At 36.0% G+C, this 11,407-nt stretch overlaps 1 pseudogene; it reads right to left on the bottom strand.

The window, feature by feature from the left end:
* Positions 1-7,512: 7,512 nt before the first annotated feature.
* On the bottom strand, positions 7,513-7,848 carry LOC145010377 (putative mitochondrial protein AtMg00820 pseudogene; annotated as a pseudogene).
* Positions 7,849-11,407: the final 3,559 nt, after the last annotated feature.

Here is an 11,407-nt window from a genome sequence, read left to right on the forward strand (position 1 = left end):
TCCATAAGGGGTGACAATCGCTACAACATGAAGTTTACTGAGGATTATAGTACATATAGGTATATCTACTTAGTCAAGCATAAATCAAAAACTTTAGAAAGGTTCAAAGGGGTTAAGTACGAGGTAGAATATTAATTGGGCAAGAAGATAAAGATGCTCTGAGTTGATAGAGGTGGAGAATATTTTGGTATCGAGTTCAACGGCTATCTAAAGGAATGTGGAATTGTTTCACAATTAAAACCTCCTAGCACACCAAAACTTAATAGCATGGATGAGAGGCATAATCAAATTTTGCTAGACATGGTTCATTCCATCATGAGATGAGCATCCCTCTATATAACGTTCTAGGGATATGCCTTAAAGACAACAACCCAATTCTAAATCTTCTTCCTACAAAGAAGTTTGCCAAAAAACCTCATGAGATCTGGATAGGGAAACCTCCCTCACTCCAACATATCAAGGTCTAGGGTTGTAAGGCTATCGTTAGGCGTGTGACCCAAGACAAACTGGAACCTAGAGTTGAGAAGTGTATTTTCATTGGCTATCCACAACAGTCATTTGGATACTTGTTCTACAGACCTAGTGAGAACGTGGTCTTTATAGCTCGAAGGGGAGACTTTCATGTAACATCCTTAAACTCATAGTAAAAATTCTCATTTTTAAAACCCTTTAATAATACATAAACCATACAAAAAATTATTTTCAAGAACATAGTCAAAATCAAAGTATCCCAAAATCGCAATCAACAAAATATCCAAGGATGATGTGTAAAATCACGCCTTTTCCTTGTCCGGCTTATCTGATGTACCTGAAACCATGAAATTAAACTGTAATCCAAAGCTTAGTGAGTTTTCCCCAAAATAACATACACAACACAATATATATATACATCATGCATATACAAGCCTTCAGCTTGTCTGGACTGCCTCGCAAGGCCTACATCCTATCTAGACCGCTCTACGGGCCTACGGCCTGACTGGAATGCCTCACAAGGCCTATGGCCTATCCGGACTGCCCCAGGTATCTTGGCCTTCAGCACAAAGCAGGATCACATTAACCCAAACTACACTATGTTAACATATGCAGCAGATAAACATAAACATGTAACCAACAAGTACAGGTAATCATAGAAATCCACTAATCTAACAGTTCGCTACAACATAGAATCATCATATATACTAGGATACATAACACAGCCTATTGGTCTGGCAATGGTGCCTTCGACCCATGAGTACAATGAGGAAAACTTACCTTAAAGTTCAAAAGATAGCTGAACCGATCACTGCTCTAAATACCAGCTCTACAAGTCACCAATACAACAAACAGGGACCAAGCCTTAATCTACAACTAAAAATACCCCAAATAACCTAAACTCAAATTTGGTCAACGTCAACGGTCAACGGTCATATAATCAAAAGTCAAAGTCAACATCCAGCCTGAGTACACCCAACATACCAGCTCTACACCCAACGTAGAGGCCAATATGGCAATTACAGGTGGAAATGAGGCTACGCGCTGTGTAGCCAAAATTACCCCCCGCGTAATAATCTATTGTCCAACTTTTCCCATTAAGTGCTTAATATAGAAAGTTAACCATCCAATTCTCAGATTTGGTTTCTAAAGGATAAAGTTTTCAAGTTTATCCATTAGGATGGTCGAAACAACCAAGATCTAGTCTTTAAATCTCAAAGGTACCAAAAATGCATCTTTCTCCACTTAATCCATTAAGTCCAAGTCTCCAACCTTCATATCTGAATCAGTATGATGTTTAGATGGATAAATTTTCCAACTTTATCCATAACAAGGTCACAAAATTTTAAGATCTAAACTTTATGCACTAAAATGACCAAAATGCTAACACAACTAGCATGGCTTAATGAACAAGCACCAAAGCACAACTTTCCAAGTCCAATAAGTCCCAAGAGTGTTCTATATAGCCTCAACTCCCAAGCACAAGCACAAAGGACCAAAAAGTGGTAATTATAACAAATAACTAGATCTATGAAGTTAATGAGCAAGTTAGAAGCTTCTTACTTACAATGGTCCAGGAATGATGTAACCTTGTTGGATCTATACTTGAACCCTTATTCTATACACTTTGCCACCACCTTACTCTTCAAGATTCAACCTTCTAATGGAGAAATAATCTCATAAATGATGTCAAGGCTCAAAAACAAGCAAGAAGAGGCTAGGGTTTCTCAAGGAATGATCTTAGGTGATGGAGGTTGGTTAGAGAGGGTTTCCATAAGTTAGAGCCCTTAAATAATGCTCCAAACCAAAGATTTAGGGTTTTGATATGCCCAAATTATACCCTGCGTAACATAAATTACTCCCTGCATAATTCATTAAAGTTGCGTCCAATATCACCAAGTGACGCCCTACATAATTCAAAAGTCCCAAATTTCCACTTCAACTTCAAACAACCATAACCTCTTTGTTTTAACTCTATTTTTGGCGTTCTTTATATGCACGGAAAGGTATTGAAGAGACCCACAATCCTACCTAATTAATTTTGACTTAAAACATACCGAACTAAAAATAATTCATGAAAGAAGTCTAAAACATCACTTTTCCTATTTTAACCCTTTGACTTGAAAACTCAAACCAAGAGCTTAGATAACATAATCAAGATTATCTACATCTAATAGGGTCTAAATCTTATTCCCTTGAAGCCTAAGGCCTTTACTTGATCCATTTTACAGCCTGCTATTATGATATAAGAAGGATCCAAAACTAGGTATTACAACTCTCCCCCACATAAATTAGATTTCGTCCTCGAAATTTGACTATGTTAGAATATTTACTACACTAACACAATCCATATGATCCTATGAACCCCTTTGTATAACCAACACATCCAAATTGAACTCGAGAGAACACACCGAGCCCGACTGATATCAACAACAATCCAAACACTTGAAAGCATGCAACTGCAACAACCATTTTCCTATCCCCCAAATGTATGACCCCACTACTAGAAAACTACTCAAGCTGGAAAATGTCATAGTTGCAACTATACAGACTTGTACTTCACAGAATTGAGAATCCATCAATCCTATAATTTCTAGGGACAAACATAGAGGCTAATGATCTTCCATTCAAAACCACCTAAAAGTTCTCAGGTACACACTTCACTTCTTGACGAGTCATCATCATCCCACTGCTCCCACGAGCGTATCAGTGGTCAGTCTGGTAGAAAATATTGGGCAGCATACTTACCCCCATACGATCATGGGTACCATTTAACTAATAATTCATCCAGGATTCCTACAACGAACTCTATCACTTGCAACTGAACCTAGGCCTGTTGAAAATACCCAATACCCGATTACCCGACCCGACCCGTTTTGCATTCGGGTGGATCGGATTGGGTAAATCAGGTTTTGGGTTTGAAAATCCGGGTAATCGGGTAACCCGATATTTAAATAGGTCGGGTATTGGGTATGTTTAAAAAAATTCGGGCATACCCGATTTAGAAAAAAAAACTAATCAATACACTAGCTATAATAACTATTAAAGTTGTATCATTATTTTGGATAATTATTGTTCCTTATAGTTTAAAACAAATGTTACATGGCTTCGTTATTTGAACAATATATATATAATAAATACAAAAGAAATTGTTGAAAATGCAATAAAGTTTTGAACAGAATGTTACAACAAATATATTGAAAATGAATAAGATGTTAGATTCCCTTTCATTTTCCTTTTGCATTAAATCATGTAACATGTTTGGCTAATCCAAATTTGATCAAACATTGATCATGTACTCCATAAACTGTTCTTTTTATCAAAAATTGAAAATGGAATGCAAAAATCACATAACATATTATAATGACTTGTACTGTTATCGTATATGTACTTATTAATTGTATGAAATATTTTGGTACCCAATTTTTATTAAAGCAACCGAAATACAAAAAAAAAATCAATAAGTGACACTTAAGTAATCTTCGGGTATACCCAAAACTATCCGACCTGACCCGACCTAAAACCTAAATACCCGAAACCTGAGAATCCAAATTACAATATAGGTCGGGTATTGGGTATTATTATTTTAAGGAAATACCCGAACTACCCGACCCATTCTACCCGAAACCCAAAAATTTTACCCGATCTACACCCCTAACAGAACCTACTTGAAACCGATCATGCAACAACAATCAAAATCCACTAAGGATCTCCACAAGGCACTAGAGATAGACAACCATGACTCTTCCTGTTGAGTTTTATTTAAAAAACTAGTTTCAAAAACTATAAATAATGGCAAATGGAAGACTTACCTAATTTTTATTAAAGCAACCGAAATCCAAAAAAAATAATAAGTGACACTTAAGTAATTTTCGGGTATACCCGAAAATACCCGACATGACCTAAAACCCAAATACCCGAAACTCGAGAACCCAAATTACAATATAGGTCTGGTATCAGGTATTATTATTTTAAGGAAATACCCGAACTACCCGACCCGTTCTACCCGAAACCTGAAAATTTTACCTGATCAACACTCCTAATTGAACCTACTTGAAACCGATCTTGTAACAACAATCAAAATCCACTAAGGATCTCCACATGACACTAGAGATAGACAACCAGGACTCTTCCTGTTAGGTTTTATTTAGATAACTAGTTTCAAAAACTATAAATAATGGCAAATGGAAGACTTCGGTTTTATAAATAACAAACATTTTATCACCCACTTAGGATCATCTTGCAAATAAAAGAAAGATTTAAAACACGAGCATAGAAGACCAAGTGGTAACAACCTTTGAAGCACTTTGAGTCCTCAAGGGGAGGCTTCAAAGTTAATGGAGAGAGGATGAACCCTTGAGACACCAACAATGTTCCACCTTGATTAGAATGCTAGTTCTTATGCTAACTCTTAAGCTTAGAAAAATACCCAAGTATATGTTCTAAGATAGAAAAAAAGTAACAAATCTTCAAGAACTTCAAAGGCTAGAGAAGATATGGAGAGGGAGCATGTGCTCTTGGATTTTGCAAGACAGAAGTGAGTGCAAGATTGCAAGAGTGCAATTTATATAAAGCTTCCATTTAATCTAAAGGTCTTTATCCAATAAGCACTTTAGACAAGCTTTTCCCATGCATGCACCATGCTTGATTTCTTTTGATTAAACTAAGGGGAAAGTCATGCCTCTCTTATTTGACCCTAAAACTGGTCATGTCTTTTAAAAAAAAAAAGATTGAGTCTATATTTTATAAACCCAAAGTCTATAAGATATAAACTTTGTCTTTAGCTAAAAGACAAAAGGCTTTTCAAGTCCAAAATGTTGTACATGATTTATTAATTCATACCTTATGAAATAATGTGTTACTTGTATTATAAAATAATTATTTCCTTGAAATAAATATCTTCCCAATTTATTATAAGAGTTTATGAATATTTATTAAAATAATTTTCTAATAAGTAATCAATTGTATCAAGTTGTTGTTAGTGTGACCCTTAGGATCATATGGTATTTAGCAATATCATTTTAATATGACTCTTGAGCATACTAGATCTTTCAATCTCCCACTTACATAAGACTCATACCAAATTGATATAGACAGTGGTGAACATCTAGAAACATTTCACTACCCCCAACAACATATGACATAATGCCATTCCATCAATGCCCAATCCCCCAGAATCCCGAAGTCTACAAATGGTGTATAAGGTAAGTTTATCAATTATCCCTTTGCTACATACATCATGTTGAACATGAGATATAGATTGCATTCAATCTCATATAAGTGTCAAACTTTCCATCAGGCTTTAGATGTCTAACTCTCAACGAATAAGAGGAACAAATCCCATCTTGACTACATACGCCTCTTACATGGTTCACATCATACCTGATAATAGCTTTTATAACTACCCGTTTAAAGAACATCATTTAACTACATCAAAGCATAACATTCTCCACACTCAAGTCCCATATATGTATCTCGGGTGTTAAGGATATACATATTACCTTTATCAAGTATCATTCATGACAACAATCCACAAAATGATCTTGAACGGGTCAATCCAATACTTACTCTCTATCAAGTACCTATGAAACTGGTTACAATGCTTTGTCAACCATTCCAATTCATATTAGTCTTACTTTATTACTATTCCCACAATAATAACCGACTATGGATTTTAGAGTGAATAAATTTAGTCATGGATTAAACCTGTTAATAAAGAACACAACAAATATTTAATGAAAAGTTCATATGCCATATATATCATAGTCATTACAATAGATGATGTTACAATGTCCTAATACTCAATATTAATACAAAGATCAAAGCCAATCACTAGAATAGAAAAGTCCTATTCCTCGAGTATGACCATCAAACTTGACTTGAGGAAGGGGATTTGTGAAAGGGTCCACCAAATCTTGATCAGTGTGAACTTTGCGAATACTAATTTCACCTTCTTCAACTTTATACTGGATGAAGTTGAATCTTCGGCTAATATGTACGGTCTTCTTGCGTGATCTGGGTTCTTTGCCAAAGCAACAGCACCCTCATTTTCACAGAAAACGTCTAGGGGGTCCTGAATGGTGGGGACTACCCCTAGATTTCCCATGAATTTATTCATCCAAGAAGCCTCTTGTGCAGCTTCAGAAGCAGCAATGTATTTTGACACTGTAATGCATTGTGCAACAACACTTTTCTTGGAGATTTTCCAAGATACCGCCCCCCATTAATAATGAACACATATATTTACTGTGATTTGTAATCATCTCGATCAGTTGTGAAGGAAGCATCAGTGTAGCACTTTACAGTTAATCTTTCTTCCATGCCTCTATATAGGAGGAACATATCCTTAGTCCTTCATAAGTACTTGAGAATGTTCTTCACAGCTGTCCAACGACTCTCCCATGGATTTTGTTGGAATTTGCTTCCCATGCTCATAGCATAAGCAAGATCAGGTCTTGTACAGTTCATGGCGTACATGATGGATCCGATTGCAGAAGCATATGGAACATCCTTCATCTTGTCTAGCTCAGCCTTTATGCTAGGACATTGAGATGAACTTATTACAGTGTCATGCGCCATAGGTATAAATCCTCTCTTATAGTTTTTCATATTGATCCGTTTCAAATTTCTCAATATATGTACCTTGGCTTATACCTATTAATCATTTTGATCTATCTCTATAGATTTTGATTCCAAGAATGTATTATACCTCGCCTAGGTCCTTCATTGAGAAGCACTTTCCAAGCCAACTCTTTATACCTTGTAAATTTGGAATGTGATTTCCCATGCTTAATATGTTATCCACATATAGGACCAAGAATGTCACCGAGCTCCCTCTAGTTTTCATGTAAACACAAGATTCATCTTCATTTCTAATAAAACCATACTATGTGATTTCATCATCAGAATGACGAGTCCAGTTACGAGATGCTTGTTTTAACCCATAAATGCATCTCTTGAGATTACACACTTTATTAGGATGCTTTTGGTCGACAAAACCTTCGGGATGAACCATATACACATCTTCTTCCAAGTGCCCATTTAGAAAAGCAGTTTTGACATCCATTTTCCATATCTCATAGTCATAATATATATAGCTATGGCAAGTAGTATCCTAATAGATTTAATCATAGCGACTGGTGAAAAGGTTTTATCATAATCAACCCCATGAGTTTGAGTGAATCCTTTAGCAACAAGTCTTGCTTTGAATATGTGTAAATTGCCATCCATGTCAGTCTTCTTCTTGAAGACCCACTTACTTCCAACAGTGTTGTTATTGGGAGGAAGTTCAACCAAATCCCATACTTGATTTTCTCTCATGGATTGCATCTCTGCATTCATGGCTTCAAGCCATTCATCAGATTCGGGATCTAACATTTCATATCAGTAGTTGATGGGCTCAGCAACATTCATCATCATGAACAACTCGTTAATGAGAAATCCATATCTCTCAGGTTCATGATGAGTTCTACCGGATTTGCGAATGCCTTGTGTTTCAACAAGTTGAAGGACAATAATCTCTTCATCTTCAACAACCTCTTGTTCAATACTAGGGCCAACTAAAGTTGCATCGGGTTGAGGTTCTTGATCTTCGTCAGGTTCCCCATGCCTCCCACTTGCCTTATCCATTAGAAACTTGCTTTATAAAAATTCAGCTTTTCGTGAGACAAATATCTTATTCTCACTAGGAATGTAGAAGTAATATCCAAAACAATCTTTAGGATATCCTACAAAGATGCATTTGGAAGATCTAGGCTCAAGTTTTCTTGAAGTCTCTTTTCTGACATAAGCTTCACAACCCCAAACTTTCATATAAGGTAAGGATGGAGCCTTTCCATACGACATCTCATAAGGTGTTTTCTCTACCTTTTAGTTGGTGTCATATTCAAGATATGGGCTACGGTGAGTAAAACATAACTCCAAAATGATAAAGTAAGAGTACTTAGACTCATCATAGTGTTGGAATAGTGTCTAAGGCTACAACTATATTTGGCAAGTATTTGACCCGGTTGTGCATGGTCCGTTTGGGTTGCCTTCACCATAGCAACTTGATAGGATGATTTATACTGAGAGAAGGAATATTATTATTATATTATAAGTATAATATAAGGAATAATAATATTATTGTTTGATTGATATAAGTCATAAATTAATTAGGAATTAATTTGGTGGCTTAAAGAGATTATTTAAACAAAGGGGTATAAACTGTCAATTGTTTGATAGTTACACTTTGGGCTGTAAATCCTTTAAAGTTAAGGGGTGGACGAATTCTAGGGCTAAGGATAGCCATAAATTCGTCCAAGGGCTTATCTTGGAAGGGATTTGGATTGCTTTGAGTAATAGTTATCCAACTAGGGTTTTAGAGTGAAACTCAAAGAGCCTTGTAAGTATAAATAGACCCCATGGGCAAGGGAAATCAGAACTTGTGTTATTGGAAAGTTAGCCTGGCCGATTTCATTCCCTCTCCTCTCTCACATATCAACCTCTTGCTAGTTTGTGTTTGTAAGCCATTAGAGGAGTGACATTTGTGACTTTAAAGCTCCAAGAACAAGACGATCAAATAAGTGTTTTGAGGTAAGCTTCTAACTCTGGTTTTGTATTTTTCTTATACCCAATTAGCCATTAGAAGTCTTGGATTCAATGTATGTTCAATTAGAGAAACCTAGATCCAAGCTTTAGGGTTTGCATGTGCACATAGGAATGTTCATATGGCCAATACCCATCACAAAGATCGAACCATATCAAGTAAGGTCCAATTTCCTCTCTCAAAAACACCATTAAGTTGTGGTGCTCTAGGTGGAGTGAGTTGTGAGATAATGCCACGAGTCCTTAGATGGTCATGGAACTCTTGGCTCAAGTACTCACCTCCTCTATCCATACGAAGGATTTTGATTGTTTTGTCAAGTTGAATTTTAACCTCACTTTGAAACAATTTAAACTTTTCAAATGCTTCATGCTTATGTTTCATCAAATACACATAACCAAAACGACTAAAGTCGTCAGTGAAGGTGATGTAAGATCTTTCACCATATCTAGACAATTTTTGGAAGAGACCACATATATTAGTGTGTATGATGCCCAATAAAAAAACTCGCCCTTTAATTTGTTTCAAAGAAAAAGGATTTTGTCATCTTGACACATAAATGGCATTTACATGTGTCAAATGACTCAATGTCATTTTCCCCCAAAAGTCTACTCTTTTGGAGTTGAGATATGCGCTTCTTGTTTATGTGTCCAACGCGACAATGCCATAGATATGTTTGGTTGAAAACTTGTTTTAGCCTTTTAGTGTTAACATGATAAAGGGACTTATTATTTGAGGTGTCATCTAGGTTTTATTCATAAATTCCATTTATCGATCTAGCCTCAAAATAGAATATTCCATCCAATAAGGAATGAATATTATCATCAACAAATTGAAAGTTAAAACCAAAGTTTTGTAAACGGGAAACTGATACAATATTTCTAGTAATAGAGGTAATCAAACAAACATTGTTTAATGTTAAGTACAGACCAGATGGTAATTGTAAATCAAAATGTCCTATTGCTTGGACTGCAGCTCGTGCTCCTTGCCCACATGCAATACCGTCTTATCTGTCTTTAGTTCCCTACTCTTTCTCACCCCTGCAAAGAATTAAAAATATGATTTCCACAACCAGTATCCAATACCCATGTGTTATATGAAAAAGTAAATAGTCTCATTTCAATCATGAAAATTGATATACCTGAAGGGCTTTCCCCGACCTTCTTGTTCTTCAATTCAACAAGGTACTTAGGACAACTCCTTTTCCATGCCCCAAGACACCACTCCCAAAGTATGTGTCATCTTTGGCAACCTTTTCCTTCTTCTTTGGTGATGGGTTTTGGGGTGCTTTCTTCCCTATGCCCTTGCCAGCTTGTAGCTTTCCTTTGAATTTCTTGCATTTGTTTTTCTTGACTTTTCCTACCCTAATCATGAGCACTTAGGGGTTTCCCTTGGGATACTCCTCTCCGTAGTTTTTAGCATGTCGTGCAATTCATAGATAGGTTTCTCCCACTCATTCATGTTGTAGTTCATGATAAAGGTATCATAAGACTTTGGCAATGAGTTCAGAATTAAGTCTGTGCCCAAGTCTTGTGAATATGGAAAGCCCAATCAATCTAATTGATCCAGATAGCTTTTCATCTTGAAAGCTTGTGTGCTCACATTTCCACTCTCCTCTATATTCATGTCATGGAGTGCTCTCACGGTTTCAAACCTTTCGGTTTTAGCTTGCTGACCGAACAACTGCTTGAGATGTTCAATCATGTCAAAGATAGTAAAGAGTTCCAGATCTCGTTGAATACTAGGAACCATAGAGGTAAGCATAAGACATGAAACATCAAGTGAATCATCTATATGCTTTATACATGCATCATGTGCAGTCTTTGGGAGAGCAGATGGTTCATCATGGTTTTTTTTCAAGGACATAGTCTTTCTTTTCTTGTTTCAAAAAGATTCTTAAATTTCTATGCCCATCCAAAAAGGTGGAGTGGTTGAGTTTTTCTTTGTCAAGAATTGACCGAACATTCATTGGGTGGTGGTGTGTTATAGTAGTTGGTAGAGCCATCTACAAAAGTTTTACAAAGTTTTCATTTAGTATTTAATTCTTAAAAAAGTAGTACCCTTTAGTTTCCAAAAACATTATTTATTTAAAGTCTAGGATCCAAGTTACAAATCAAATAAATTTTTAGGTATCCTTTATCCTATTTACTCAATTTTAATAAGGTAAATAACTTTTATTAGTTACACAATTTATAATTCCTAGATGAATGAGACCCTTAACAATCCATTTGTTAATTTGACATGTTTGGTCTCATCTATGCCTTGGAACACTCTTGCTTAGGTGACCTTTATCACAAGAGGTTTCCAATCAAGTCATCCAATTACAGAAACTTGTATAATTCACCTTTCATA

The sequence above is a fragment of the Lactuca saligna genome, chromosome 8, assembly GCF_052625555.1.
Source record: "Lactuca saligna cultivar CGN05327 chromosome 8, ASM5262555v1, whole genome shotgun sequence".
Lineage (NCBI taxonomy): Eukaryota > Viridiplantae > Streptophyta > Magnoliopsida > Asterales > Asteraceae > Lactuca > Lactuca saligna.